An 8362-nucleotide genomic window follows, 5' to 3' on the forward strand; every position below is an offset into this window, starting at 1 on the left:
ATGTAATTTTAAGTACAATCTCTAGTTTAACATTTTGTACATATGTTATACAGGATGTTTTAAGAGACTATCGTAATTTTCAATTAAATAGTACGCAAATAATAAATGGATAATTCTAAACAAAAATGTTAATTGGTTATTGTAAAAATACATTCCTTGACAAAGACATCCTGTGTAAGTTAGTTAAAAAGTATTTTGTTTCTAGAATTCGAGCAGTTTTCTGAGATTATTAATATTTTGTTAGTGGATATTTGTGTTATATGATATATTTCTTATTTTATGTAAATACAAATAATGGAGACAATATATTTAGTTTTTTTTTCTAAGACCAGGAGATTCCAGTAGTTAATTATTTAACAACAATTTCTACCCCGAATGAGTTAATGAAGACGGAGCACGGCGAAAGGCACGAGAGCCATATTGTGACGTCATACCGTTCGTTTGCGACTAGCCCTTTTTGCTAGATAAAGAAACTCGATTTAATTCTAAGGATTAAAAATGTTGGTTGGTGGTGAGTTCTCTGCGCTACAAGCCCAGGTAATTATGAATTGTGAACCCAGTTGCGCCTCGTGGAGCGAAAGGGAAAGGGGGGCGTTTATAAAACGTAAAATACGTTTTTTTTTGGTATTTTTAATTATTTCTTTATAACATAGTTAATTGTGTGCGGGGTTTACTTTGTATGTATATAAATATGTTTATCCAACATTTGTATATAATGATACTATAATTTCTTTGGTTTTAAAGGAATAATGTGGCCAATAAGTCACTAGTAAGTTATGACATAACCTACTAGTGACTTATAGAAATCATAAATAGACAAACGTTTGGTTCATTTTTCTATTTTTATTAGAAAACCAATTTGAAACAGTAATAAGTCAACAAATAACCTAAAATGCTACTAACTTACAATCTACCTACTTATTAATATCAACATTAACATTTATGGTAAAGCCGTAATTTGATGCCAAATGATTATTGGAATCATTTTGTGATTGTGCTAAATTTATAGAACAGGTTGACCTTTGCTTGTGGTTGCGTCAGGAGCCTGCACCCCTCGTATCTTTTTAGCAATATCAATTTTGCTGGAAATTGACTCTTCTATATAACCTTCTGCCACGGTAGATGACTTCCATCTACCGTAGCGCTTGAGTGTTGTATATCCCCTCCAGCATTGGCCAAGAGAGTTGCAGATGTGCGACGCAAGCCATGCGCTGTATGTAAATTAGAATCTGTCAAGCCCAAAAATCGCGCAACAACATTAGGGATTTTTGATAGCTTATTAATATCAACACATTGACGTGTGCTTTTTCCCTTGAGAACCTTTTATGCTGCACATTTTGAGGCCTTAGCTTAGAATATTTTCTAATTAATTCAATTGGATTAACACAAAATCCTTCATTTAACACAGCGAAGCTTCTTGGTTTGTTCGTTTTAGTATTTGAAATCATGATGTATCCACATCATCCATTCACTGCCCTTTGTCCTCTATATTGTTTATGCTTAAACGAGTCAATTCCTCGCAAAGGCAAGCGCCAAAAACTCCTAATATCAACGCCACCTAAAAACAACTTTAATAAATATAGCTCAGTTAAACTATTCAGTAGAGCCCACCTTATTCATAAGATGATCTTCATCTAGGGCTTCACGCAAAAATTGTTCGATTTGTTGTCTTTCTAAGACCTTGGATTTTTTTAGTTGCAAATGTTTGTGCTTAATCTTTAGAAATGCCACTAGTCTTCCAATCTTAGGAATTTCAATGTTCTGGTAAACTCTCAAAGTTGAGTTCAACATGGAATATTTAGTCCACAATGTGGATGGAGCTAATTTCTCACTTAAATTGAAAAAATAACCAGCAAGACATCTTCATTTACGCCTTTCACCCCTTCTTTGGTTTTCCAATCTTGAAATTCCTTCATTTCTTTGTTGTATGATCCTTAAAATCCCAGATGGAATTTCCACATTTTCCATTTTTACAGTCTTGGTTTTAGGAATTCAACGTGATTTCAACTCAAAAAATATTGTTTGTTTACTGACAACACTTGGTTACAGACACAATTTAGGTTGACACTCATCGCGTCCTTTGTAATATTTAAAAATACATTTCATTTCGTTAAATTACTTTTTCTGACATTGACAACTTGAAATTTTAAGTCACTTTTATTTATTATTAAAACGAAATTCTATGAAAATGTTGGATAAAATTGATGTTTGTTTACTATTATGATAAAATGTTCACAAAAGCTTTAAAAAATCATATTCAATTCTATAATTACATAAATATAAAGAATATCCACAAGTATGGAAAGAGTCGCGAATATGCCCCGTTTATAAAAAAGGTACTAAAAACGACATAACTAACTACCGGCCCATAGCTATTGAAAGTAACTTCTCAAAAATCCTAGAAACTATTATGTTATAAATATTAATGACAAATGTGTAATATTAGATATGAGGATGTTGATTGCAATGTCCCCTAGATCCTGACGACCCACAAACGTCAAAATTGGTAGGAATACGTCAGCCCAATAATGCTGAACATATTCTAAATTTTACGGCACTTGAGCTGGATTTAACTTAAATTAGGTCGAAATAAAAAAAAACGTCCCATAATTTTTATTTTATTTTTTACATGTCCCATTAAAACTTATCTTTTCTTAAAATTTCAATTTCATTAGGACACTTGTTTTCCGGAGCATTCAAAGCGAGTTAGTTCTCCTGGTGCGTAATATATTTCCTAATTCTTTTTCTGCCACAGACTTCCTAACAGAATTAAATATTTACACGTGATCCAACAAATAAAATATATCGACCCCTACGACTCCAACCGACTCCAGCCACCAATTATCCTTTTACGAAACTTTTCCGCCCGATCGGCAGCATGGGTGGAAATCCGGAAGAATCGAAAGTTCGACTAACTTTCCACGCGAGCACAGCGTTTTCCCAGACCCGTCCAGCTAAACCCAGATTTATATTTCAGGCTACGCCAACGTGTTGAAAAATTAACGAACATATCCTCTATTATCGAACAAATGCCGCACGGAGGGTAGCATTTATCCGCATCTCGGGGGGCTTAATAAGGTTTCGAGGCCTTGGCGAAGCGCCACACCGAGACAATTGAAGTAAATAACGGCGCATATTAATCTGCACGCATCAGAAGTGGGATTATTTTAGTGGATTCTAACTATTTCCCAGAAGGCGCATTTTGGTATGTAGAATAGCGCCCCATTAAGGCGGATGAAATAGCGGAATAGAAATTGTTAGTATATACAGGGAGTTCTACAAGTTCTACGACAAACTTTGATAGATGGTAGCTGGGTCGACTTCAAACATTTTTTCTTGCGTGAACATAGATCTGATTCGTTTTTGTTTAGAAGTTAAAAAATATATATATTATAAAATTGTCTATCACAAAATATTTTCTGAATTAAATCAATATTAGGAGGGCTTCTCAAAAACATACTAAAAATGTAAAATCCTTCTTCTACCTATATCTTACACTAAACCAGATAATTAAAATTTACAATCGCATGTGGAGAGGTTACAAACCGCATTCCGCAGATAGCTTTTTCGTTCACATGTAACCTGTGGGTCGCGCAATAAATCAGCATACTGTATATTTAGTGGCGTTTCCCCGTTGCACCGAGAGCCATGCCGCTGGCACGGCCGAGCTATAATTACGTTGCTTCGAAGTGGCTATCGTGATATTCCGGTATCCCTTCAGAATCTAGTTAGCCCAGAGTAAATTTCTCGTTAGATTTTCGCAAACAACTGTCTCTTAATAGGGCTCGTATTTATTTCTACTGTTCTGTTACATTTATTAATAACGTGCTCGAAGGGACCATATACAGGGTCGCTGAATGTATGGAAACGGAAAATAAGACGAACGTTTTAGGGTTTTTTAAACCTTGTTATAATAAAGTAAAATTAAGAGGAACGCTCAAAAAGTTATGACGAAACAAAGTTAACTTTAATGGAACGGTATTTAATGGAACACTCCGTATATTACCCCATATTTCAATTTTATTCCATTAAGTTCATAGTCCATCAAGTTACCTTTGAAAGTTTGTAGCTCCATAACAACGCCGCGTCGTTCTTTTGTCTTAAATAGTGATGACAACACAATCATGTCAAAAATACATTTAGTGAATAATTTTCTCGCAAAAATGGCGTGTTTAAGTGAAACCGAGCGTATTCAAGTTTTAATTATCATAAGATATGGTGATAGAAGTTGTGACGAAGTAATGGANTACACTTTTCCCCCCTCTACATTTCAAAAAAAAATTCGTCAAAATCGCTCCATAAATAAAAATGTTATGAGGGTGGCCCGCTTTCAAATGGGTCACTCTGTATATCTTACACTAAACCAGATAATTAAAATTTACAATCGCATGTGGAGAGGTTACAAACCGCATTCCGCAGATACCTTTTTCGTTCACATGTAACCTGTGGGTCGCGCAATAAATCAGCATACTGTATATTTAGTGGCGTTTCCCCGTTGCACCGAGAGCCATGCCGCTGGCACGGCCGAGCTATAATTACGTTGCTTCGAAGTGGCTATCGTGATATTCCGGTATCCCTTCAGAATCTAGTTAGCCCAGAGTAAATTTCTCGTTAGATTTTCGCAAACAACTGTCTCTTAATAGGGCTCGTATTTATTTCTACTGTTCTGTTACATTTATTAATAACGTGCTCGAAGGGACCATATACAGGGTCGCTGAATGTATGGAAACGGAAAATAAGACGAACGTTTTAGGGTTTTTTAAACTTTGTTATAATAAAGTAAAATTAAGTATAGAGGAACGCTCAAAAAGTTATGACGAAACAAAGTTAACTTTAATGGAACGGTATTTAATGGAACACTCTGTATATTACCCCATATTTCAATTTTATTCCATTAAGTTCATAGTCCATCAAGTTACCTTTGAAAGTTTGTAGCTCCATAACAACGCCGCGTCGTTCTTTTGTCTTAAATAGTGATGACAACACAATCATGTCAAAAATACATTTAGTGAATAATTTTCTCGCAAAAATGGCGTGTTTAAGTGAAACCGAGCGTATTCAAGTTTTAATTATCATAAGATATGGTGATAGAAGTTGTGACGAAGTAATGGATATGTTTCATGAATTGCATACAGATCGGGAACGTATTTCTAAATCAACCCTTTCATCCTTTCAAAAACATTGCAACGTTTTCATGAAACTGAAGGTGTTACAGATCGGTGAAAAAGTGGAAAAACTCTGAGAATGTCATGTCAGATATGATGGAAAATTCATCTTTTCGTATAAGTATATTTGGCAACGTCATAGAAGTTGAAAATATTAGTCAGTAGAAGTAGAACATAACCTAAAATTTCAAATTTTTGCTCTATCAATGTGTAAAAGCTCCGAAAAGCAACTTGTTTTATGACGGACTTTGGGCACCAATTTCGATGGTAATAAAAAAAATTACAATTGTGACTGTAACTGTACTAAATAACTATAACATAATTTAATTTTTGAATGGAGAAGCTACAAGACTTACGTGAAGATATCTGCAATAACATGTATAGCTAAAAAGAAAACCCCTTCGAAATTAGATATTTTAACTCTAATCAAAAGTTTCTGTGAAGGTTAAAGGTCTATTTTTAATAAATTTGGAATAATACAATACAGCACTTTTTAATTCCTTCGTATTTTAAACAAAAAAACGTGACTTCTTATTTACGTCAAGTGGACCGAAGTTTAAACGTCTATACGTCTCTTAAACGTTTATATCAGGTCGACAAGAAACGTCTCATTTTGCATTTATACAGTTCGTTTATTCATTTCTACCAAATGCCTAACAGACCCGCGTTGCGGGCGAGCGTTATTCAAATTTAAATTGCGATAATGTATTATTAAGCCAGAACAAGACGAGGATTCGCGGGATACCGCTAAAGGAAATGGGATTGTCCCGGATACGGCGTGAAAGTGACAAAGCGAATCGCTTATAGCATTCCGAGGAAAGGCTTAATAACGGCGATTATGTAAAACTAGGCGGCGTGTCGTAAACTACAACGACTACATTGACGTCTCCCCTAGAACTTTAAGTGTATGACGTGTAGTGGATGACAGTGACAGCTACAGAACGGGGGATAGGGTGTAGAGGCTTTTAATTTGGAGAAGAAGAAGAGGTAGGAATGTTTGACACGCAACGTGGTGACATCTATTACATTAATTTAAAAACACTCGCATAGAGAAAACATTTAATTTTTTATTTGCGCGTTGATTTACAAAAACAGCGCTATCTCTTGGCTGCTTATTTTCGCGAATCAATTGGAATTCGAACCTAATTTATCGCCAAGTTTACTTGTTTCATTTGGGAACTTAATCATTTATATTGACAAATACTGCCGTTTTGATATAACCATAAGCATTTTTCATAGTAGACTTATTTGCACTCAACGAGGATGTCTTTCGACAAACTATATCCTCGATCCTTGTACAAAGCATACGAGACTCTCCCTTCGATTCCCCAACTGGAATTCCGCACGCGGTTTCAATAGACGCTGCCGCGAAAGCGACGCAGGCGCCCTACCGACGCCCGTCGCCGCACGCTGCATTGCGGGCCAAGCGGACCGTGGTACACTATGCGCTAATGTCCCTTTGGCCGTGATATTCAAAGGACTCAATCCCACACCTGTTAGCCTGGTCAGGAGACGAAGATGATACGATGCAGGTTTAGCTGTGGAAGACGGATGCGTCAGAAGTGGGATTTAAGCCAAAAATATCAGTGGAGACTGTTCAACTTGTAGCAGAAAATTAATTTATCAGCACCTACAGAGTGGAAAAGGGTTTTGGCTCCTCGAAAATTTCTCAAGAAGAAAAACGTCGTGAAAGTTTTGTTGCTTCTGTAAGTTTAACTGTCACAAAAACATTTAAAATGTATCCAACTATGTTTGAATTTACATTATTTTGTATTTCATTAATTAATTTAATAAATTTTACTGAAACAGTTACATTTTGAAAGTCATCTATTTTTAAAACATTTTTGCTAAATATTAGAGCATCTCTGCAACATTTTTACTAAACAATTATGCCGCTAAGTATAGTTTAACTTTCATTTTAATATTATAGAAATTAAATGCTAATTTCGCAATTTTGTACCAATGTATCTTCTTCGGTCTGAATATATTTCAATTTTCTATAGTTCTATAGAATTCTAATATTATCTGCGTCAACAAACACTTTCTTAAATTCGAAACAATTTCACACCAATTTTGGCATATGGCAAGCATCTAGGAATATCTGTTACATCTTTTTTTGTAATGAGACGTTTGAAACTAATCTTAAAATCTTTAATATTAAGGGAACAGCCTAAAATTTTTAACATTGCAAAACTTGCAGGGCATCCATCAAATGTTAATGACAATATCAACATATGAATCGTGGATGGGCTTCTTCTAAACATTACAGAACAAAAGATGGGCGTTGATTAGCTCTAACACCGTCCACAAGAAAATATCCCTCCTTTTCCAGGGTACTGAACATGAATATGAAATTAGTTTTTTGCGATTTTTTCGATCGCCAAGAATAATATCCGATTAATTTTCAGCTCTTTCGAAATTACAGGAATTGGAAATTTTCATACTTTGAAACTTTTACGTAAAGTAAATAATTACTAAAAAATATTTTACATACTCATAATTTTCTTAATATTTACAATAATATCACATTTATCACTATGTAGACTAACAAATTTATAAAAGCTAAACCATGGAATCTTGTGACGTCAACCGAGAAATGGTGTACATAATGACTGCATCAAGTTGCTTTATTTTTTAATTACCTAAAGAAGCAAACTTTTCAGCTATTTTCACCAACTTGTTCACTTTTATTTATACAATCTTCTACAATACACTTGCACATCATAAAGTAACTAATTATTGAAATCACAGCGATCCGTACATCAAGTTGCCAGACACGACTGATCTGACCCGCCTAGTCTCCCTGGGTGGGCTTCTGCCAGGCTACCAAACCAACTGCCTTCGGCATAATCGTCTTATTCGTTTAGTTTAGTAGGTCTATATCTTTCATATAAAAGATATGAATACTCTTTCTAAAGGTATATTCTAATTTTTCATAAGAAAATACAAAAAGGCATTTACTAAATTTTTACCCATTTTTATTTATACAAATTCTTTCACACTGCGTTAATTAACAATAAAAGAAAAAAGACTCGACTGTAGATTACCTAATTGCTAAATAATGGTTTGTTCGGATCATCTTCCATATTAAAAAAACTAACTGATCTCAACTTAACTTACTTTGAAAGGAATACGCCTTTATTTCTAGTGATTTATTTCCTTGGCATTGATCCTGTTTGGTACAGTTGGTAGATCTG

The sequence above is a fragment of the Anoplophora glabripennis genome, unplaced genomic scaffold (assembly GCF_000390285.2).
Source record: "Anoplophora glabripennis isolate ALB-LARVAE unplaced genomic scaffold, Agla_2.0 scaffold112, whole genome shotgun sequence".
NCBI lineage: Eukaryota > Metazoa > Arthropoda > Insecta > Coleoptera > Cerambycidae > Anoplophora > Anoplophora glabripennis.